Here is a 23,329-nt window from a genome sequence, read left to right on the forward strand (position 1 = left end):
CCACCGACCGCAACACGTATTTCTTAAACGTGATTGATGAGTACTCCCGGTTCCCTTTCGCCACCCCCCGTCCCGACATGACGGCTGCCACCGTCATTAAAGCTCTCCACAGCATCTTTACCCTGTTCGGTTTCCCCACCTACATCCATAGCGATAGGGGGTCCTCCTTCATGAGTGAAGAGCTGCGTCAATTCCTGCTCAGCAAGGGCATTGCCTCCAGCAGGACAACCAGTTACAACCCCGGGGAAACGGGCAGGTAGAGAGGGAGAACGTGATGGTCTGGAAGGCTGTCCTACTGGCCCTACAGTCCAAGAATCTCCCAGTGTCACGATGGCAGGAGGCCCTCCCCGATGCACTTCACTCCATCCGATCACTACTGTGCACTACTACCAACGAAACACCTCATGAACGTCTCCTTGCCTTCCCCAAGAAGTCCTCCTCGGGGACCTCGCTCCCAACATGGCTGGCAGCCCCCGGACCCGTCCTACTCCGCAAACACGGACGGGCCCACAAGTCGGACCCACTGGTCGAGAGGGTACATCTCCTCCATGCTAACCCCCAGTACGCCTATGTGGCGTACCCCGATGGCCGACAAGACACGGTCTCCCTCCGGGATCTGGCCCCCGCTGGATCTCCACCCTCCACCCTTCTGATGAGGCCACATCTCGGGGTCAACACACGGGACAGGGCGGCAAATGTTTGCCAGGGCAGTCTGGGCCCAGAGCCCCAAGAGGACTTCTACAAGGGGCATCGAAGGCCACGAGACAAGGTAAGCAGCTGGCTGCCTCCAACTCAGATGTGCTTCCTAGGGAGACACCTAGACGTAGAGGTTGAGCTAGGAGGACAAAGCACATCACTGAGGGCACGAGGGGAGTGTGGTAGGTAGGGGGTGAGGGGGAGCTGCACCATCGGGAGAGTGGGGACCTGTATTGAACAATCAACACCCTTGTGCACAACCAATAGGAAACCTCTGTCACGTTCTTCCGCAATGCATCACCGCATGCAGGTGATGGGTGTGAGCGAGCACTCAGCAGACAGGCAGGGGTCAGACAATGACATAGATTGAGGAGCACCAACACTCTGCGGGTTATTACCCCCTGCCCTCGACAGTGACCCACGGACAGTGCCGACACAGTCCCAGCACCTTGGAGTGATGTGACACCTACCCTGGGAGGGTGAGAAATGGTGGTGGTGGGTGGTTAAGGATGCAATGATGGACCAGGCCACATCCTAGGTGAATCGGGCGAGTATGAGGGCCTTGCTGGCCCTCCGGACTTGCCGGACCCTCATCGCTGCTGCCTGTCCAACAGCCTCCGGCCGGGGCCTCAGCTTCCTCCCCGGCCTCGTCCTCCAGCCACTGCTGGTCCAGCATCTCATCATCCTCCTCATGCCAGTCTATCTCCTCCAAGATGGCCACATGTTCCTCATCACCAACCTCCAGCTCGTCGCCCCACTGCAGATCACAACAAAGCGGGCGACCCTCCGGGCGGTGTTCTGGAGGGCACCTCCAGAGAAGTCGAGGCATCGGAACGGCATCTTGAGGAGTCTGATGCACGGCTCAGTGATAGACCAGGTGGTTGCATGGGCCTCGTTGTAGTGGGTCTCCTCTTTGTTCTCCGGCCTCCATACTGATGTCATTAGCCAGGTCCTCAGCGGATATCCTCGAAGAGAGCAGCGATGACCGACTGCCCTAGGATGTAGCTGTCATGCACACTTGCCAGGAAGCGGGCACACTCGTGCATTATCTTCATCTGGTGGTCACAGACGTGTTGTATGTTGAGGGAGTGCAACCCCTTTCAGTTAACATAGGGCACCCCCAGATGGCCCGGTGAGGGCAGGGCAACATACATGGCATCTATGACTCCCTGGACCTGGGGCATCTCGGTGATGGTGGAGAAACCTGCTGCCTGTGCATTCTGTTGGGCTTGGTCCATATCAAAGTGGATGTAATCTTCTGCCCGGGCATGCAGGATATTCATTACCTGCCGGTTGCACCTGTGGGCTGTTGCCTGTGAGATACCACACAGGTCCCCACTCGAACCCTGGAAAGATCCCATGACATAAAAGTTCAGGGCGGCAGGGATCTTGACGGCCACCGGGGGCAGGTGTCCTCCTCCGCCATTGTGCCGCCAAGTCTGCGAGGATATGGCACAGGTGTCGCACCACTCCTTGTTGAGACAGAGCCTCCTGCGGCACACGCTGTCCGTCATCTGTTCAAATGGCCAGCGATGCCTGTACACCCTGGGCCATCACAGGACTCCCCCTCTGGGTCCCTCCCTAGCCTGATGGGCGGCCAGGTCCTCAGGGTGTGGAGCGGGTTCCGGCACATGGGCCGCTGCCTCGGGTATCTACAGACACTGCTGCTGCCACCTTCTCTGGCGTCTGGCATCACGTAGCACCAGCACCATTAGGCCAACCTCTGCGTCCAACATCCCTGCCATAGTGTTCAATATCTGTAAGGCATTGGGAGAGGGTGTTAGACCGACAAACAGCGGTGGCTCCCACCCCGGGATCCTCCAATCCCCCACTGATCCTCCCCACCACTCGATCAGAAACACCCTGCCCACGTACTCCAGGCCACAGCGGGCCCCCTCACCGGGCCCCAGACCCTGTACGCATGACATCTGCTCAAAACACCATCCGGACCGGGTGCTGGCGCTCACCCCGTGGCACTCATCCACCCTCCAGCTGTGGATATCTCTGCCGGAGCTGTGCCCCATCCCCTGGGTGTTCGGATGTTGGCTGCTGCGTCTGTGGTGTTGACTCCCCCAGTATTCGGGCACACTGTCTAAGCATCGAGGTGTGATTGGGATGCTGGGCAATGACTCCCGCATGCTACATGGCCCACCCACCCACGGGAATACACCTGGGTTGTGTGAAGTGCTCACTCAACCACGATTGCCAATTCTCTATTAGTAATAGTCTTCAGATGTGCATCGGCAGTTGGTGGGAATTATGGATAGTCCAGGGGCTGATGGGCAGGGACAAGGGTTGCCCTCGGAATGGGTACACATGATCCAAAGGTTGGCATGGTGGTGCAGGGAATGGTTGCCGCCCGGGTTGCCTCCCCAGCGCCCCTCCCCACCCTCCCATGGCGGCCGACCCATGCGGAGGACGTCACACCCCCAGCCGAGAGTCCCCCATCCCCCGCCGTGCTCAGTGGCAGCAAGTCCAGCGCCCCTGGGCAATTTGCCTGTGAACAAAGATGGCTACTCACCTCCTTGGCACCTCACTGAAGCCCTTCCGTCAGGTTCACGTTTTTAAAAAGGAGTACGAATCGGCGCCAGCATGACCACTTGCTGGGGAGGCCACTGAATGACGGGAGGCCATTGGATAAGGGGTGGCTCTCGTTAATTGTATGGAAATGGGGCTGAAGTGGTGATAATTGGTTTCTCGCCACACTACGGCAAGATTCTGATTTCGCCTAGGGGAGCAGGCCAGTTGCATCGCAAATTGTTTGCTGCCTGGCACGGTTCCGGTTTTGACCTCCCCCGCTATTCACCGGCCTCGTTTCACTTGAGCGCAAGTGTAACAAGGCTGGAAGATCACGCCCACAGTTTCGGTTTTAGTTTGACTGCACTGATAAATAGCTTCGCTATCCGGTTAAATATATTGCGAAGATAATTAATGTAAAGGTAGTGCTCAACAAAGAGCTAGATTTTTTGAGTTGTCTATTTCCGTCTTATTTTGAAATGCCTCGTTTATGTGAAACAGATTTTGCAGCAATAAAGATACAGTCATCATGCTGTTTACCTGAACTCCCGTATTGAAGTGTGCTTAAACGTCCCACCTATGAGATCCCAGCATGCCTTTGGCAATGTTACAGTGGCGGAGAATGCATGTATAGGCCTCGTGGAAAAAAAGTAAAGGCCACACAAACTAGAACCATGGAGAATCTAATGAAACTCCTGCAGGAAAATCTCACACAGCAAGCCGCAAACCGACGACAGGCTGAAACAAGCCAACTGCACATAAAGAACAGCGGAGGGGGCAACAAACATCGACTGCGAAGCTATCAGCTGATGAGACACTGATGGAAAGAGCATACACTGAATTAGGTCAGAGTGGGGAGACTTGCCAGAAACAGGGAGAAGGTGCAGCTTCAGAATGAGATGGATCAGCTCCACGTGAAGCTGTTGGAGACTGAAAGGCAGCTTGGTAAGGTACAGGGCCAGTTGAAGAGATGGAGATAGCTGCCCGACGAGAAGTTGAAGGACAAGGAACAACAAGTGGCTGACCTGCAGCTCAAACTCTTCCGCATCTAGGAACAGGTAATGGAAAGATTGAAATATAGTATCAATTGAACAAACTAAGATCACAGCACCAGGAGTTACAGACTAGTCAGCAGAACACCCACATGCCAGCCAAAGGTAACACAGAATGATCTGGAACAAGTTCTGTGCCAGAACGGGACCAAGGACCAAACGATTCAGAACCTGGAGGCTGTGCTGCGAAACAGCAAAGACAGTGTAGTGCAACTCAAAACTGAGCAGCAGGAGCTTGTTGCTAAAATCCAAGATAGCAAGGATGAGGTGAACATTTAGAATCAAATGCAGGAGCAGAAAATAGAATTGAAGCACAGATTAAGAAACTGGAATCTGACATTAAACAGGCCTAAGAGGACCAAAATCAGCTTCACAAACAGCGCACAGCCCAAGAGAGTGAAATCAAAGGACTGAACCAGCAGCTCAAGGCTGAGAAGGAAAATGTTCATGGTGTAAAGCAGAAACTACAGGGGAAATCAGAGGCCCTGGATAAAACAAGGAGATGAGCGCTGGGGTACAAGAAAAAGTGTGCTCAGCGTTGCCAGGGGCTCGAGCGGCTGAAGGAGGATGCAAAGAGTAAGGTGGAGAGCAAGAGCAGACTGCAAACAGAGCTTACAGCATTCAGACTGGACAAAGAGGCTTCATCCAAGGAGTTGACGGAAACCAAGCACTGCCTCACCAAGGCTTCAAATGGCCCTCGCAGAAACACACAGATTTGAAAAAGGAGCATCATTTGATGAAAGCTGTCCATGATGAAGAGAGGAAGGAGCTCAACAGAAATTTCAGCTCAAAAAAATAACGGCAGATGCTAAAATTAAGAAAATGGAAGGGGAAGTCTGACTGCTGGAAGACCAGTATTCAACGTTGGCCAAAGAGAAAAAAATGTTTGAATACCGATTTCTGAATTTACCTCATAACAGGTGGGGGAGGAGGAAAAGGCAAAGGATTTGAGTAAAATCAAGAGCAAGCAGAAAAGATGATATTAGATTTCGAAGAATGTCTGCAGAAGGAAAAAAGAAAACAGACAAGAATTGGAAAAATTGATGAGTTGGATGGCAAAACTATTGATCAGCAAGATCAAATTGCTGAGCTACAACAGCAGATTGAAGAATTAAAGATTCAACAGGTAAAGAAGGAAGAGGAGCTACAGACTGCATTTGTGAAAGGGCATGATGAAGCGTTTCAGAAGAATAATGCTCCAAAACTAATCTGTGAGTTCAGATTTTTGAATTGCAGGAAGGTTTGGAATCCGAGAAGGTACCCACAACAAAGCTGACAAGCAGAGGGGTCCAAGCTGAAGAAGGGTCATGAAGTTCAAATCCAGGATATCCTTCAGAGACATAGCACTGCCCTTCAGGAAAAAATACTTTTGAAAGAGCAGGTTGAAGCATTGGATACCTCGAACCAAAGAGCTGATCAAATTGCAGGAGGAGATCAGTAAGGTCTCTGAGAAACTGAAGAAGAAACAGAAAAGCTTACGGCGTCTGCAGCCTAAGAAGGAACTCTACAAGGACAGAAGGACGAAGATTGAGGATGTACAGCAGAGAAACAAAGTGACTGCAGGAAGAGGCACAAACAACCAATCATAGCCTGGCTGAGTTGAACGAACACATGCAGAAACTACTGGATCTCAAAATCGTACTGCAGGCACTGCAGAATCATATCCAGCTGGCTAAGACCAGTGGATGAATGTGCTGCAAGATCAGGTCATGACACTAACTTTTGAAGTGCAGGGGGAGTTGGGAGCGCTAATGGCTCAGAGGGGCGACCTCAGCAGTCAGCTATAGGAGGTGAGCCGGTCCATTGGGTTGCTGTTGGAGCACTTGGAGTAACTCAAACAGGACAATGAGCAGCTCCAGAATGAATTGGAGGAAGCCCAGAAGTCGGTTTATAAGCAGAAGGCCATGCTGAATGAGATGCCCATGCAAATATTGCAGTGGAAGACTCTACACAAGGTGTTGGGAATTCACACCAAGTACAAGGAGGAACTTTGACAGCTGCACAAGGAGAAGAACCAAGGGAAGAGCTCAGGGAGCCCTATGTCTGGCAACAGCTGTGGGTGAGGGTGGGGCATCTGCAGATGGGAGCCCTCCCAGACACCCTGAATAGGGTGCCCCCCCCAACAAAGACCCTAAAGTGCTGTAACCATAATGTTTACAAACATTAACCACATGAAAGAGAGTTAAGTGCTGTCAATTTCCAGCTCAGCACTTTAAAATCACTCAAGTGTGATTGCGGTGCACTTAACTCTCTTTGAAGTGGTTGATGTTTGTAAACATTGTGGTTACAGCACTTCAGAATTACTGAATCATGAAGGGAGAATAATGAGGCAAGGCTAACAGCTGTGTTTGTAGAAGCTGTCAATCACAGCCCAAAAGAGAAATGAATGAATGGCTTACAGGTAAAGGATCTGAGGGGTTGAAACACAGTTCACTTTTTTCTTTTCAGAAATGGGAACATGGTGCTTCCTCTGCCTGAGCCAGCAAGTGTATGCCCAGGTGAGTGTTACAACAATAGTTTTTTGTTTCACTGCCCCTGTCTGAGCTGCTTTCCATCTTCCAGACAGGGGTCGCTTTTCTGGGGGTGTCTGTGGAGGAGTTCCTTTCATTAGGGGTTCCTTATAGTTAGGGGGTGCCCATGGGGGATCCCTTTAGTTAGGAGGTCTCTCGAAGTGCTCCCTTTAGTTCGGGTATCTCAATCCCCCTATTCAGGAGGTCTCTGGGGGTGTCCCCCTACTTAGGGGGTCTCCGAGGGGGGGGTCTCCACATTTAGAGGATCTGTGGCAGGAGTATTCATTTCAAGGGGTCTCTGAAGGTGTCTCCTGTTTGAGTAGGTCTCTGGGAAGGGTGGGTCTGATAGGAGAGGGGTGGTTAGATTGTGCCTTGTGGAGGGGATGGAGGATTGGCCTCGGTGGGCGTTGGGGGCAACCCCCTTCAGGGATTACCCCCTTAGCCCAATACGAGGTCCACCACATCAAGGCCAAGCTGGTAAATACCAGTGGTGATTCCCGCCCATGTGATTCCCGGCCAGAGGACTGGAGAATCGCAAGGGTCCAGAAACTCTGGTCCACTAAATTGATGCAAATGGGTTATTAGGACGCATTTGCATCCATCAGCAAACATCCTCTCGCTGGCACATGGGCGCAAACCTTGATCCCACTGGCAGCGGGGAGCCGGAGCATATCGATCAGTTTAGTGCACGGCATGAACCTTGATTTCGGTCAGACACCCGATTGCGATCCAAGCTGCTGGCATCATGGGGCGGAGAATCCAAACCACTATCATTGTGCTGTTTACCTGAACCTCCATTAAAGTGTGCTTAAACTGCCTGCCTAGAAGATCCCAGCACAACACAACATCCTTGGCGGTGTTATACTTGCTTTAGCAGGGGTAGAAAAAGTTCACTGGATTAATTCCTGGGGAGAACAGGCTGCTCTGTGAAGGAAGATTGAGTGGAATGAGCCTATGGGGGCGATTCTCCGAGCCCCGCGCCGGGCTGGAGAATTGCCGCAACCGCGCCACGACACCGGTGCGCGATTCTCTGAGGTGCGGAGAATCGGCGCCATTTGCGCCGGCGCGGCGCGGGCCGCTGGAATCAGCGGGGCCGCCGATTCTCCGGCCCAGATGGGCCGAGCGGCTGCGCGAATACGACAGAGTCCCGCCGGCGCCGTTTCACCCCTGGTCGCTGCCGGCGTGAACTCTGCGCGAACGGTCGGGGGGTGGCCTGTTGGGGGGGGGGAAGGGAGAGGGCTCCTTCACCGGGGGTGCCTCCGATGGGCTCTGGCCCACGATCGGGGCCCACCGATCAGCAGGCCGGCCTCTCCCCCCCCCCCCCCCCGGGCCTACTTCCCTGCACAGCCAGCCCGTGAACACCGACGCCATGTTGAGTCGGGGCCGGCGCGCTAAAGAAGTCCCCCACGCATGCGCAGGTTTGCGCGGCCCAACTGCGCATGCGCGGGTTGGCGCGGAGTGGCGTGAACCGCTCCAGCGCCGGCGTTCACGACGGCGCAAACACTTGGGCACCATTTGGGAGAATCGCCCCCACTATTCCTGGAATTTAGAAAAATGAGAGTTGATCTCACTGAAAGGTACAAAATTCTCAACAAAGTAAACAATGAGGTTTTGTTTCCTGTGAACGGTGAGCATAGAAGTAGAGGTTATTCACCAGGTTGCCCATGAGTAGAAATATCTTCACTTAGAGGGTTGTGAATCTTTTGGAATTCCCTTTCCAAGAGGGTAATGGATCATCAGTCAATGTCATATGAGTAGCAGTTGTGGACTCTGGGTCTGTACTCAATGGAGTTTAGAAGGATGAGGGGGCATCTCATTGAAACTTACAGAATACGGAGAGGCCTAGATAGTGAACGTGGAGAGGATGTTTCCACTAGTAGGAGAAACTAGAACGTGAGGGCACAGCCTCAGACTGAAGGGATGATCCTTTAAAACAGAGATGAGGAGAAATTTCTTCAGCCAGATAGTGGTGAATCTATGGAAAGCATTGCTACAGAAGGCTGTGGAGACCAAATGACTGAGTGTCTTTAAGACAGAGATAGATAGGTTCCTAATTAATAAGGGGATCAGGGGTTATCAGGAGAAGGCAGGAGAATGGGGATGAGAAACATATCAAGCCATGATTGAATGGCTGATCAGACTCGATGAGCCGAATGGCCTAATTCAACACATTGTTAGATTTTTGTGCACTAAAGGAATTGAGGGATATGGTGCCAGCAGGAAAGTAGAATTTATGTGGAAGCTCAACCACAATCATATTGAATGGCAGAGCAGGCTCGAGAAGCCATATAGATTATTCCTGCTTCTATTTCTTAATGTCCCATGTTTCTAAACTTAATGTCTCTATGTTCTTAATGCTCAGTGGTCACCTCCATTATTTATATCTATCCAATAACATTCCTGCCTCATCAAAGTCTGATTTTTGTGGGGTTACTCATTTTCGATTTCTAAAGAAAGAGAAGTCAATGTGATCAATTCAAATTTTCCCCTGATAAATGTCAATATCAAGCAAGAATGTGGTAAAATTGGTCTGCTGCAAAAGTGCAAAACAGTGACCCACTTTAAACCATGCTCAATTTTCTTTTCCATTGACTACTTTACAGAAGAAAAATCAGGCATGATGTAAACCAAACTGCCAATCTATTTTTTGGTCATTTTGTTCTTTTGGCAAAGATTAATTTGTACTTTGAAGTCAAGTTAACCCTCTGCACTGTCCTAACTATGGACTTTATTCGTAATCCCCATCTTCACTGTACAAAGGTTATAATTTTATTCTTCACATCAGCCATCTGCAGGATCTTTCCAAGTAAGTCTGCCAACATAGCATCAATTAGTGTTGCAATATGGACAATTCTGTGCTTGTGCCCATTAGACATTTAATTGAAATTGCCAAAACTGATTTCATGCAGGACTTTTACAGTTGGCAAAGAGATTAGATCCCATCAGTCTGGGCTGGATCTGAACCCTGATCCAAATTGAGAGCACAATGCACAACTTACTTAATTTCCTAACTGAGAAATCATTGACTACTGTAGTGGAATACACATAATATTTTAAATAGTCAATATTTTGTAGCTAAATCACATTCCAATTCCCATTTGTCGAGTTCTTCTGACCTCTGCTATATTTTCGATATATATATTAGAGGAAATAATTATGAGTTAATATAAATAAGAATCAAATCAAAGATGTCAGCCAGGATTTCTGGTCTCATCTGCGAGGACAGAAAATTCAGAGAAACAGCCAAATATCCATTGACTTTGGATGGGAATTTCAGTCCTGCCCAAACAATCCTGGCCTATCGTTCTGATGAATTATATCTTAACATGTCATTGTGGAACTTTCATACTCAATCAGGTTGCAAAACATTTAACTACGACAAAGCAAAATATACAGGACATCAAAAAGTCTAGTCATATTGACAATAATAAAGTTCTTATTTATGACAGTTTCACTTATTACTGTGAATGAGAGCAGAAACGATCCTGCGTACAATTATTTACCTTTAATAGTTGGTATCTGTAACAAGCAGTCAATGGCCCCTTGTGGCAAAAAGCTGTGGCTATCTACTTGTGTATCAATCCACACCTCTGAAAGGGATATAGTGTAATATGTTATCACATTCATCATGTCTCCATCTTTATAGCATATTTTTTCTTATTCGATAACTTGAATTAAAAAATTGAAGACAAGATGCATTACTTAATAAAACTTGCAATGTCTATCCAGAGTCAAGATCTGACTGATTCCATATCAAAGCAGAGCGAAACACTCTTGAGCCAGTAATCTCACACTGTTTTTGTTTATGTATAAATCCAATGGAATGTCAAACCTGTTTTACAAAGTACTCAATGCATTTATTGGATGTTCTTGGCACTTGTAAACCAGCTGACGTCAATTTCAAAGGCTTGTGAGAAGGGATTTTATCATCCCCAATATCTAAACATATAAATGATTTAACTCGAGTGTGAGCTTCACATGCAGAGATATCCACTCATGTACAGAGCTCTCTCTCTCTCCTGAACAGGCGAGTCAAAGATACAATCAAGCAGGGATCAAGGCTGCAATTTAAATACATCAAGAGTTCCATTTTTGAGTTAGGAAGGGAAACAAAAAAAAAGAGGGGAACTAATTCACAATAGAATCAGGTACAAAGACATCCTAGGAGTCTTTTTTTAAAAATATTTTTTATTCAGGTTTTCACAGAATATCAATAACAAAAATGAAAAAGGAACCCAACAGGGTTAAATACAAAACACAGTCATAAACAACCCTCCGTACCCCACTCCCCCCTGTACATAAATAATAAATTAACACCCCGAATTAACACAAAGCAAACATACCAAATATATACACCCCTCAAATCCCCCAGTGTAAATCACCAAAAATAAAATAAAATAACCCCCCCCCCCCCCCCCCCCCCCCCCCGAGTTGCTGCTGCCATTGCCCAATGTCTACCGTTCTGCCAGGAAGTCTAAGAACGGTTGCCACCGCCTGAGAAACCCTTGTACCGATCCTCTTAAGGCGAATTTCACCCTCTCCAACTTAATAAACCTCGCCATATCGTTGACCCAGGATTCCACGCTTGGGGGTCTCGCATCGTTCCACTGAAGAAGAATCCTCCGCCGGGCTACCAGGGACGCAAAGGCCAGAACACCGGCCTCTTTCGCCTCCTGCACTCCCGGCTCCTCTGCCACCCCAAAAATGATGTGGAGATGCCGGCGTTGGACTGGGGTGAGCACAGTACGAAGTCTTACAACACCAGGTTAAAGTCCAACAGGTTTGTTTCGATGTCACTAGCTTTTGAGCGCTGCTCCTTCCTCAGGTGAATGAAGAGGTCTCTTCCAGAAACATATATATAGACAAATTCAAAGATGCCAAACAATGCTTGGACTGCGACCATTAGCAGGTGATTAAATCTTTACAGATCCAGAGATGGGGTAACCCCAGGTTAAAGAGGTGTGAATTGTGTCAAGCCAGGACAGTTGGTAGGATTTCGCAGGCCAGATGGTGGGGGATGAATGTAATGCGACATGAATCCCAGGTCCCGGTTGAGGCCGCACTCATGTGTGCGGAACTTGGCTATAAGTTTCTGCTCGGCGATTCTGCGTTGTCGCGCGTCCTGAAGGCCGCCTTACCCGGAGATCAGAGGCTGAATGCCCTTGACTTCCAAAAGGCCTTTGATAAGGTGCCTCACGGGAGACTGCTGAGTAAAATAAGGGCCCGTGGTATTCGAGGCAAGGTACTAACATGGATTGACGATTGGCTGTCAGGCAGAAGGCAGAGAGTTGGGATAAAAGGTTCTTTTCGGAATGGCAACCGGTGACGAGTGGTGTCCCGCAGGGTTCAGTGTTGGGGCCACAGCTGTTCTCTTTATATATTAACGATCTAGATGACGGGACTGGGGGCATTCTGGCTAAGTTTGCCAATGATACAAAGATAGGTGGAGGGGCAGGTAGTATGGAGGAGGTGGGGAGGCTGCAGAAAGATTTAGACAGTTTAGGAGAGTGGTCCAAGAAATGGCTGATGAAATTCAACGTGGGCAAGTGCGAGGTCTTGCACTTTGGAAAAAAGAATAGAGGCATGGACTATTTTCTAAACGGTGACAATATTCATAATGCTGAAGTGCAAAGGGACTTGGGAGTCCTAGTCCAGGATTCTCTAAAGGTAAACTTGCAGGTTGAGTCAGTAATTAAGAAAGCAAATGCAATGTTCTCATTCATCTCAAGAGGCTTGGAATATAAAAGCAGGGATGTACTTCTGAAGCTTTATAAAGCATTAGTTAGGCCCCATTTAGAATACTGTGAGCAATTTTGGGCCCCACACCTCAGGAAGGACATACTGGCACTGGAGCGGGTCCAGCGGAGATTCACACGGATGATCCCAGGAATGGTAGGCCTAACATACGATGAACGTCTGAGGATCCTGGGATTATATTCATTGGAGTTTAGGAGGTTGAGGGGAGATCTAATAGAAACTTACAAGATAATGAATGGCTTAGATAGGGTGGATGTAGGGAAGTTGTTTCCATTAGCAGGGGAGACTAGGACCCGGGGGCACAGCCTTAGAATAAAAGGGGGTCACTTTAGAACAGAGATGAGGAGAAATTTCTTCAGCCAGAGAGTGGCGGGTCTGTGTAATTCATTGCCACAGAGGGCGGTGGAGGCCGGGACGTTGAGTGTCTTTAAGACAGAAGTTGATAAATTCTTGATTTCTCGAGGAATTAAGGGCTATGGAGAGAGAGCGGGTAAATAGAGTTGAAATCAGCCATGATTGAATGGTGGAGTGGACTCGATGGGCCGAATGGCCTTACTTCCGCTCCTATGTCTTATGGCCTTATGGACTACTGAAGTGTTCCCCGACTTGAAGGGAACATTCCTGCCTGGTGATTGTCGCGCGATGCCCATTCATTCATTGTCGCAGCGTCTGCATGGTCTCGCCAATGTACCACGCTTCGGGACATCCTTTCCTGTTATTTCCTGTTACAGGAAAGGATGTCCCGAAGCGTGGTACATTGGCGAGACCATGCAGACGCTGCGACAACGAATGAATGAACATCGCGCGACAATCACCAGGCAGGAATGTTCCCATCCAGTCGGGCAACACTTCAGCAGTCAAGGGCATTCAGCCTCTGATCTCCGGGTAAGCGTTCTCCAAGGCGGCCTTCAGGACGCGGGACAACGCAGAATCGTCGAGCAGAAACGTATAGCCAAGTTCCGCACACATGAGTGCAGCCTCAACCGGGACCTGGGATTCATGTCGCATTACATTCATCCCCCACCATCTGGCCTGCGAAATCCTACCAACTGTCCTGGCTTGACACAATTCACACCTCTTTAACCTGGGGTTACCCCATCTCTGGATCTGTAAAGATTTAATCACCTGCTAATGGTCGCATTCCAAGCATTGTTTGGCATCTTTGAATTTGTCTATATATATGTTTCTGGAACAGGCCTCTTCATTCACCTGAGCAAGGAGCAGCGCTCCAAAAGCTAGTGACATCGAAACAAACCTGTTGGGACTTTAACCTGGTGTTGTAAGACTTCGTAGTGTGCTCACCCCAAGTATTGCAAGCCCCCAGTCCGGCTTGACCCTGGAACCTACCACCCTCGACACCGTCCTCGCTATACCCATCCAAAATTCCTCCAACGCTGGGCATGCCCAGAACATATGGGTGTGATTCGCTGGGCTCCCCGAGCACCTAGCACATCTGTCCTCACCCCCCAAAGAACCGGCTCATCCTTGTCCCGGTCATGTGTGCCCTGTGCAGCACCTTAAACTGTATGAGGCTGAGCCTCGCACACGAAGAGGAAGAGTTCACCCTCCCAAGGGCATCTGCCCACGTCCCTTCTTCGATCTGCTCTCCGAACTCCTCCTCCCACTTACCTTTCACCTCCACCACCGAGGCCTCCTCCCCCGCCTGCATCACCTGGTAAGTTTCTGAGATCTTTCCCACTTCCACCCGCCCCCCCCAAGAGCACCCTGTCCTGTACTGTGCGTGGCAGCAGCCGCGGGAATTCCACCACTTGCGGCCTGGCAAACGTCCTTACCTGTAAGTAACTGAAGGTGTTCCCCGGGGGGGGGAGCCCCTGCTTCTCCTCCAGCTCACCCAGGCTTGCAAGCTTCCCATCCACAAACAGGTCTCCCAACCTTCGTATCCCTGCCCTGTGCCACCCCGAAAACCTCCATCTGTTCTCCCTGGGACAAACCAGTGGTTCCCTGTTGACCCGATTTAAAAAGGCCTTCGGGATAAACACGGGGAGGCACTGGAACAGGAACAAAAACCTTGGGAGCACCGTCATTTTGACTGACTGCACCCTACCCACCAAAGACAGCGGCAACGCGTCCCACCTCTTGAACTCCTCCTCCATTTGCTCCACCAGCCTTGTGAAATTAAGCCTATGCAGGGCCCCCCAGCTCCTGGCCACCTGGAACCCCAAATACCTGAAGCTCCTCTCCGCCCTTTTTAGTGAGAGCTCGCCAATCCCCCTCTCCTGGTCCCGGGTGAACCACGAACAGCTCGCTCTTCTCCGTGTTGAGCCTGTACCCCGAGAAATCCCCGAACTCCCTGAGGATCCTCATTACCTCCGGCATTCCCCCCACCGGGTCCACCACATATAGCAGCAAGTCATCCGCATAGAGCGACACCTATGCTCCTCCCCACCCATCACCAACCCCCTCCAGTTCCTCAACTCCCTCAGTGCCATAGCCAGGGGTTCAATCGCCAGTGTGAAGAGCAGGGGGGACAGGGGATACCCCTGCCTCGTCCCTCGGTGCAACCAAAAGTACTCAGACCTCCTCTTGCTCGTGGCCACACTCGCCATCGGGACCTTGTACAATAGCCTAACCACCTGGCAAACCCCTCCCTAAGTCCAAACCTCTTCAGCAGCTCCCGCAGGTACCCCCACTCTACCCTATCGAAGGCTTTCTCAGCGTCCATCGCCACCACTATCTCCGCCTCCCCCTCCCTCGCCGGCATCATGATAACATTCAGAAGCCTCCGCACATTCGCGTTCAACTGCCTCCACTTCACAAACCCCGTCTGGTCTTGGATTGGATTGGATTTGTTTATTGTCACGTGTACTGAGGTACAGTGAAAAGTATTTTTCTGCGAGCAGCTCAACAGATCATTAAGTACATGGGCAGAAAAGGGAAGAAAAGAAAATACATAATAGGGCAACACAACATATACAATGTAACTACATGAGCACTGGCATCGGATGAAGCATACAGGGTGTAGTGTTAATGAGGTCAGCCCATAAGAGGGTCATTTAGGAGTCTGGTGACAGTGGGGAAGAAGCTGTTTTTGAGTCTGTTCATGCATGTTCTCAGACTTCTGTATCTCCTGCCCGATGGAAGAAGTTGGAAGAGTGAGTAAGCTGGGTGGGAGGGATCTTTGATTATGCTGCCCGCTTTTCCCAGGCAGCGGGTGGTGTAGATGACCTGCGGCACACAATCCTCAATCCTCGTGGCTAAGACCTTCGCCAGCATCTTGGCAACTACGTTTAGCAACGGAATCGGCCTGTCAGACCCACACTGCAGGGGATCAGGGGATCCTTGTCCCGCTTCAGGATCAAGGAGATCAGTGCCCGGGACATTGTCGGGGGCAAAGCCCCCCCCCCCCCCCCCCACTCCCCCCCCCGCTCCCCCCTCCTTTGCCTCACTGAAGGTCCTAACTAGCAACGGGCCCAACAGGTCCATATATTTTTTGTAGAATTCGACCGGGAAGCCGTCCGGCCCCGGTGCCTTCCCCGCCTGCACGCTCCCTATCCCTTTGGCCAGCTCCACCAGCCCAATCTGGGCCCCCAATCCGGCCACCAGTCCCTCCTCCACCTTCGGAAACCTCAATTGGTCCAGAAAGCGGCCCATCCCTCCTTCCTCCAGTGGGGTCTCGGACCGATACAATTCCTCATAAAGGTCCCTGAAGACCCCATTGATGCCATCCCACTCCGCACCACACTCCCTCCCCTGTCCTTAACTCCCCCGATCTCCCTAGCTGTGTCCCGCTTCCGCAGCTGATGCGCCAGCATCCGGCTTGCCTTTTCCCTGTACTCATAAATCGCCCCCTGGGCCTTCCTCCACTGCACCTCCGCCTTCCTGGTGGTCACCAGGTCGAATTCAGCCTGGAGGCTGCGCCTGTTCCTCAACTGTCCTTCCTCAGGCACCTCAGCATACCTCCTGTCTACCCTCACCATCTCCCCCAACAGCCTCTCCCTCTGCTCCCAATTCTCCTTGTGGGCCCTAATGGAGATCAGCTCTCCCCTAACCACCGCCTTCAGCGCCTCCCGTACCATCCCCACTCGGACCTCCCCGTTATCGTTGGCCTCCAGGTACATCTCTATGCTTCCTCGGACCCGCTCACTCACCTCCTCGTCCGCCAACAGCCCCACCTCCAAGCGCCACAACGGGCGCTGGTCCCTCTCCTCCCCAGCTCTAAGTCCACCCAATGCGGGGCGTGATCCGAAATGGCCTCCCCCTCACCCGCAGGGCCCCATCCCACTGCCGGCCATCCACCCCTGTTCCATTTGCTTACCCCCCCCCCACGAGCCCCCCCCCCCCGACAAACCCAACCAAAACAGTGCCCAACCTGCCCTAACCATCCTCACCGAACCAAAAAGAAAAAAACAAGAGCAAAGGACTCCCCCTCAAAATGTAACACATCAACCGCAATCCCAAAACGCCCATCCCGACCCTCAATTTGTATCCAACTTCTCAGCCTGAACAAAGGTCCACGCCTCCTCCGGAGACTCAAAATAATGGTGCCGGTCCTTGTAGGTGACCCACAGTCGTGCCGGCTGCAACATGCCAAACTTCACTCCCTTCCTTTGCAGCACCGCCTTCACTCGATTGTACCCGGCCCTCTTCTTCGCCACCTCCGCATTCCAGTCCTGGTATATTCAAACCTCCGCGTTCTCCCACCTGCTGCTCCTCTCCTTCTTGGCCCACCTGAGCACGCACTCCCGATCAGCGAACCGATGAAACTGCACCAGCACTGCCCACGGAGGCTCGTTAGCCTTGGGCCTCCTCGCCAGCACTCTATGGGCCCCTTCCAGCTCCAGGGGCCCCTGGAAGGACCCGCTCCCGTCAGCGGGTTCAACATGGTGACCACATAGGCCCCCACGTCCGGCCCCTCCAGCCCCTCCGGGAGGCCCAAAATCCGCAAGTTCTTCCGCCTCGACTGATTCTCCATCTCCTCGAACAGTTCCTGCCATTTCTTGTGGAGCGCCTCATGCGCTTCCACCTTTACCGCCAGGCCTAAGATCTCGTCCTCGTTGTCGGAGATCTTTTGTCGGGCCTCGCGGATCGCCACCCCCTGGGCCGTCTGGGTCTCCAGCAGCTTATCGATAGAGGCCTTCATCGGCTCAAGCAGGTCCGCTTTAATCTCCCTGAAGCAACGCTGGATAACCTCCTGTTTCTCCTGCGCCCACTGCATCCACGTTGCCTGGTCCCCACCTGCCGCCATTTTGTTCTTCTTCCCTCGCACCTTCTTCGGGTCCACCACCACTTTTTTAGTCGCCCCGCTCCTGGTACAAGCCATATACTGTCGGGGAACTATTGTAATGTCCTTCCCACAGCGGGAAACGTCGAAAAAATTCCATTGGGGGCCCTGAAAAGAGCCCAAAAGTCCGTTTTCTGCGGGAGCTGCCAAATGTGCGACTTAGCTCCACATAGCTGCAACCGGAAGTCCACATCCTAGGAGTCTTAACATACTCAACACGACCAACCATTGTAGAGCAGTTATTAAGTAGGATCTTGAACTTCATAGCCAAATTAATTGAATACTAAGTCAAAATAAGTCATGATCAAACTTATGCCGTGGTCTAAACATGCCTTGAATATAGCAGCCAGCCTTGGATGCTGAGGCAACATTGAGAAGTCACAGGACTTACCTTTGGTATCAGGGGAACAACAGAAGAGATTCAGACATTTAAGCCAGAGGCAGATTTACACTTTGTCGGGCCCCATGCACACCTTCATTTCTATTTCTGCTCCCCCCATGATGTCACACCCCTCCAGACCCAGCCCATCCTCACCTCTCAGAATGCGAAGGCGCAAGCCACAAAAATACACAAATTGATCACTGCTTTAGTGCTGTTTAACTTGTAAAAACACGCCTGTATGAATAATTGCTGAATTGAAATCCAGGCTTACCTCTCGTCAGAATGACAGTAAAGATGGTCAATATTGTGATGTGTGTCTTGAGGCAAGCAAGCATGGAACTTGCTGATAAGCAATGAGATTGAAAAATCAGCCATGACATCAATGCAGCATAGGCAAGTGCAGGACAGAATGAGCCAATCCAGTACTGGAGCAAATACTCTGAACAACAAGATCCATATGCTGCCGTTCAGTATATTTCAGAGTCTCATTCAGTTTCAAAAGTTAACTTCCTTACTTCTTCTCACAAAATCAAAGAAGTTATTGCCATAAATTCATGTGAGTGGAGAGCCCAGTGGATCCAAGTCCAAAATCAGTGGTTCTGTCTGCAGGATTCCGTTCTTTGCCCTAGCAAAAGACTTTCTGGTGGCCAGTGTTGAGAGTGATGGTGGTTAGAACTATCAGCATGTGACCAGCGGCAGCCATTATATTAGACCAGCAATGGTCCATTTTGAAAAACAGAATTTAAACAAGAGAATATGAGGACAAGTAGATTAAGATTTTCTATTCTCACTAACCTCGCTCACCTGGGGTCCTCAAAGCAAGCTTACGTTACTTGTCATCTCCTCATTCTGTTACGGCTTGATTCAGTGCCTTGCTGGTGCTGACTGGCCTGCCCTCAACCTAGCTGGATTGAGTCACCCCTCGCTTGTTGCTTTCACCTGGCACCTCACTGTTGCTGACTGGTCTCCTCTCAGTCCTGGCCGGAGAAACCTGCTGGCTGTGCCTTTTTTCACAAAAGTAAAACATAGGATTTTCTGCCTCTCTCTCTCTCTCTCCTCACCTAGTCGGCTGTTGTTTATCACAGGTGTGTGCCTCAACATTCAAACCAGTCTGTTCCCATGCTCTAAGGCAACCAATCAGAGTTTGATGTTGCTTTGTATTGCCTGCTGATAGGCTGAGCCTACCAGCAAATGCAGAGTTATCAGGCTGGTCAGGGCCATGAACCTAGGCATGGTTTGTTTCATTGTAATCCACTGCCGGTCTCAGTAAACTAAGAATATGGAACAACTAAATCCAGAATATTACTGTAAATTAATTTGTAGGATAAGGAAACATATGGATGATAATGGCATAGTGTAGGTTAGATGGCTTTTGTTTCGGTGCAACATCGTGGGCCGAAGGGCCTGTACTGCGCTGTATTGTTCTATGTTCTATGTTCTAAGGTTTAAGCTGCTGAAATAAATAACTTGCATTTATGTAACAACCTTTCAGGACTTCAGGATGACCCAAAGCACTTCACATTCAATTATTTTTGAAGTGTAGTTACTGTTGTGGGTAGTGCAGTGGGAAATGTCCCTGTCTCTGAGCTAGAAGCTCCGGGTTCAAACCCCACTTCAAGACTTAATGTCGAAGAAGGCATTTTTACCACATGGTTAAATATGTTGAGCATCAATTTGTAAATCCTTAACTCAGGCGGTAAGAGCAGGAGAGATTCCTGGTCAGCCATGAGATGAAAAGTATGTTGGAACTTCTACCATCACTATCCATAGCTCCAGGCCAGACCATGCATGTAAATGTTCATGTTATCACAGCAACTCAGACTTCTTGGGGTCCTGTTGAATGGCTGGTACGGATAAGGCTGGTGTCAACAGTATGAGGTTTGATTCCCATGTCAGTTGGGACGGATTCGGGACCTGCCTCCTTCGCCTACCTGTGGTGGGTGGAGGTCTTGACACTGTGGGTTGGACATGCCTTCAGGCAAAAAACCCAAGGTGAAGTCACAGTTGTAATCAAAGGATCACAGCAGTCAATTTGTGCACTGTAAAAACTCGCCACCAAAATTAGATTCCAAAGAGGTAAGCTGATTTAAGTATGTTTTAGAGGAATAAAATCAGTCAGGACACCCTCAAAACAGCAGCCCTCAGCAGTAGAAACACTAATAGAAAGATAAACCTGAAAAGGTAACTCTCTATCTCTCTCTCCAAGATGCATCGGATTTTCTATTTCCAGCATTTTCTGTTTTAATTTCAGTTCCCAAGCATATACAGTGTGTTGCTTCAGTGTTCCAATAGAATATTCTTGCTCCTCTGGAAATTGTGCCCAAGGATCTTCTATGTTCACCTGAAAAGACAGATATTGCCTTAATTGCAGGTCTCATCTGATTTACACCGACAATGCACTGAGCCCTCAGTACAATTAGATGCTGCAACAGGAAACAGTAGGATCACTTCTGGATGTGTAAACAAACATGCATCAACACGTCTCCTTGGTCTTTAATTATCTTATGATCTTGAACCAGTTTTCTTCTACGAACCAGTTTTCTTCTACAAAGGATGAGTGGTTGGCGAGGTTGCAGAGAAAGGATTCATTCCCCAGCACATTATATAAACACATGCACATATACACATACATATATATATCTATTATATATATATCTATTATATATGTTAGATGACTTACTGAAATAGTTCTGCAATAATTATATACCACATCCATATGTCTTTCAAATTTGTGCACTATGTTGTCCTTTTTGACATCTTCAATTGCAAACAAGGCAATTGCGGTGTTAAAGTATCAATGATCAAGTATTGTAAAGTACATAGATAAATGCCTCTGGCGCAACTTTATAATTCTATGTTTGTGAACGTTTGGTGTAATGCAATCAACTAATCAAAGTCAAAGCTTTTTCAGCGTCTTACTCTCTTATCCAAAAAATACCATCACTGATGATAGCAATTTCAGAATCAAGTCGCTTAAACTCTCTTTTTGTTGTAACTTTTGTACAATGAAAATTAAATGACTCACTACTTTTTTCTGCTGTATGAGTTCATGGAAAGTTTTGTTATTTCTGGATGCATCTAAAATATTTTAGTGATAGCAGGTGTGAAGTTGTTTAATAGTCATTTAACCAGTAAAAGGTAATTGCTTGAGCTATACATCCAGATGTAGTGTGGATGCCCAGCAACATAATCACAAAGCCCTTCTTTCTGGCAGGACCATTCTCTCTTTTGACTGAAGCCATGGTGGACAGGAAGAATGTTTAGTTTGGCACAACAGTGGTCAGTAATAAGACAACTTCATACTTTTTAACCTGATAAACCGAGCGCGATTCTCCGCTCCCACGCCGGTTTGGAGAATCACCTGGGTCGCCAAATGTTCCCGCCGTGCCGGTCCGACGCCCTCCCGTGATTCACGGAAGCGGCCAGATCGGCACAATCGCGTTTTGCGTGGCGCGGTCCAGTGAATCGCCCGAGACAGTCAAAATGGCGATTCACCGGTCCCCCCGCAATTCTCAGTGCCGGATGGGCCGAGCGGCCTGCCCAAAGCGGCGGGTTTCCCCCAGCGCCGTCCACACCTGGTCGCGCACGTAAATGACACGCGCCGCTCCTAGCCCATTATCGGCCCTGAATCGGTCGGGATAGGGGCCGTTTCGCGCCGTCGTGAACCTCGACGGCGTTCACGATGGCGCGAACTCTGCCTCCATTTCGGAGAATCCCGCCCCCTGTTTTAACTACTGGTTGAAATAGGCAAACATCAACACAACATTGAAGTAAGCCAACCAAATACACTAGAGAAGGCTTTGGGGTCATAGGTAATGAAACCGCCCTTAAATGACGAGGGGATGGAAATGTTTTTTTTGTAACTACTTAAAATCTGAATAGTTTCACTATTCAAATGTCACAATCGTAGTTCTACTAAAGGTGATGTGATTACAAGAGGAGAGATTTTAAAAAAACATAGAACATAGAACAGAGAGAGAAAAAAACATAGAACATAGAGAGATAATACAAACTAATTGGTACAATTTTAATGTGGGCTCAAGATCAAGAGACCTATAGGCATTTGTGCACTAATCTTTAAAGGTGGCAGAAAATGTTAATAAAACATATGGGGCGGGATTCTGCGAGCCTCCACGCCAAAATCACGCTCATGGGCCATCAGACCCGCGATCGGGTCTGACGCCTTCCCGCGATTCTCCGCGGACCGGAAAATCGCCGCCAGTCGCACGCGCGTGCAGCCAACGCGGTGCGGGTCAGGGGCCATTGAAAGAGGCCCCCGCAGCGATTCGCCGCCGGCAACTGGCCGAGTTCTCGCCGCATGGTTCACTCTTGGTTCCACCCGACGGGCACTCGGAGTGGTGGCTGCGGACTGTAGGGGGGGGCAGGGTGATCCGTCACCGGGGGAGGGTCCTCCAGGAAGGCCAAACTCGCGATTGGGGGCCACCGATGGGCGGGTGCATGCGATCTGGGGGGTGGGCCTATATTGTGGGGGCTGGCCCACTGTGTGGGTCCGCCATGTTGCACGGGACCGCCACTGAAGGTGGCCACTGAGCGCATGCGTGGACCCGCAGCCGGAAGTGCAGGACCCCGTATTAGCAGCCGGAGCTGAGTGGGCTATTCCAGGGCCCTGCAGGCTCGCTTCAAAATGGAGAATCACTCTGGCCTTTCTAGAAAAAAAAGTAAATCCAGAGTGATTCACGCCCGTTTTCTCGTGGGAGTGGGGACATAGCCCCATGATCAGAGAATTCCACCCATGGTATCATGAGCTTTAAAACTAGAAGCATAAAACACAAAAATTAGGAAATTCTTTTAAACCTATATAAAACTAGTTCAGCCCCATCTGAAGTATTGTGTCTAATTATGCCCACCATTCTTTCGGAAGGACAATGGAGGATCTGGACAGAGCACCACAATGGTTCCAGAGATTAAGTTACGTAAATAAACTCCAAGATCTGGGGTTGTTCCCTTAGAGCATATGTTTTTACATTTATGAAGGGTTTAAATTGAGTAAATAAAGAAAAACAATTTCAAGTGGTTGAAGGGTTCATTTTCAGGGGCACAGATTTATGGTGATTGGCAATTAGAATGAAAGAGACAATGTGGGGCAAACATTTTTTTAATGCAACAGAGTGTTAGGATTTGGGTGCCTTCTGTAGGCAATAGTAGCCTTAAT

The 23,329-nt window shown here is 49.7% G+C and overlaps 1 protein-coding gene and 1 long non-coding RNA gene across 4 annotated transcripts in view; one reads left to right on the forward strand and one right to left on the reverse strand.

Annotated features, from left to right (window-relative positions):
* The window catches only part of LOC140408788 (uncharacterized), an 89,165-nt gene extending 68,465 nt beyond the window's left edge, over nt 1-20,700 (forward strand). The window contains exons 2-3 of the long non-coding RNA XR_011940201.1: nt 6,714-6,763; nt 20,528-20,700. This is a non-coding gene — a long non-coding RNA (uncharacterized lncRNA). The remainder of the gene's footprint in view (nt 1-6,713; nt 6,764-20,527) is intronic.
* Nucleotides 1-23,329, reverse strand: part of ppargc1a (peroxisome proliferator-activated receptor gamma, coactivator 1 alpha) — a 1,145,293-nt gene that overhangs the window by 872,482 nt on the left and 249,482 nt on the right. Inside the window, exon 1 of one of the 3 annotated variants that reach the window (XM_072496496.1) lies at nt 10,279-10,368. The exons of the other annotated variants lie outside the window; for them this stretch is intronic. The gene's annotated coding sequence lies outside the window, so the exon portion shown is untranslated. Of the gene's footprint in view, nt 1-10,278; nt 10,369-23,329 lie in introns of those variants that run through there. 3 annotated transcript variants of the gene reach the window in all.

The sequence above is a fragment of the Scyliorhinus torazame genome, chromosome 3 (genome assembly GCF_047496885.1).
Source record: "Scyliorhinus torazame isolate Kashiwa2021f chromosome 3, sScyTor2.1, whole genome shotgun sequence".
In the NCBI taxonomy this organism is placed as follows: domain Eukaryota; kingdom Metazoa; phylum Chordata; class Chondrichthyes; order Carcharhiniformes; family Scyliorhinidae; genus Scyliorhinus; species Scyliorhinus torazame.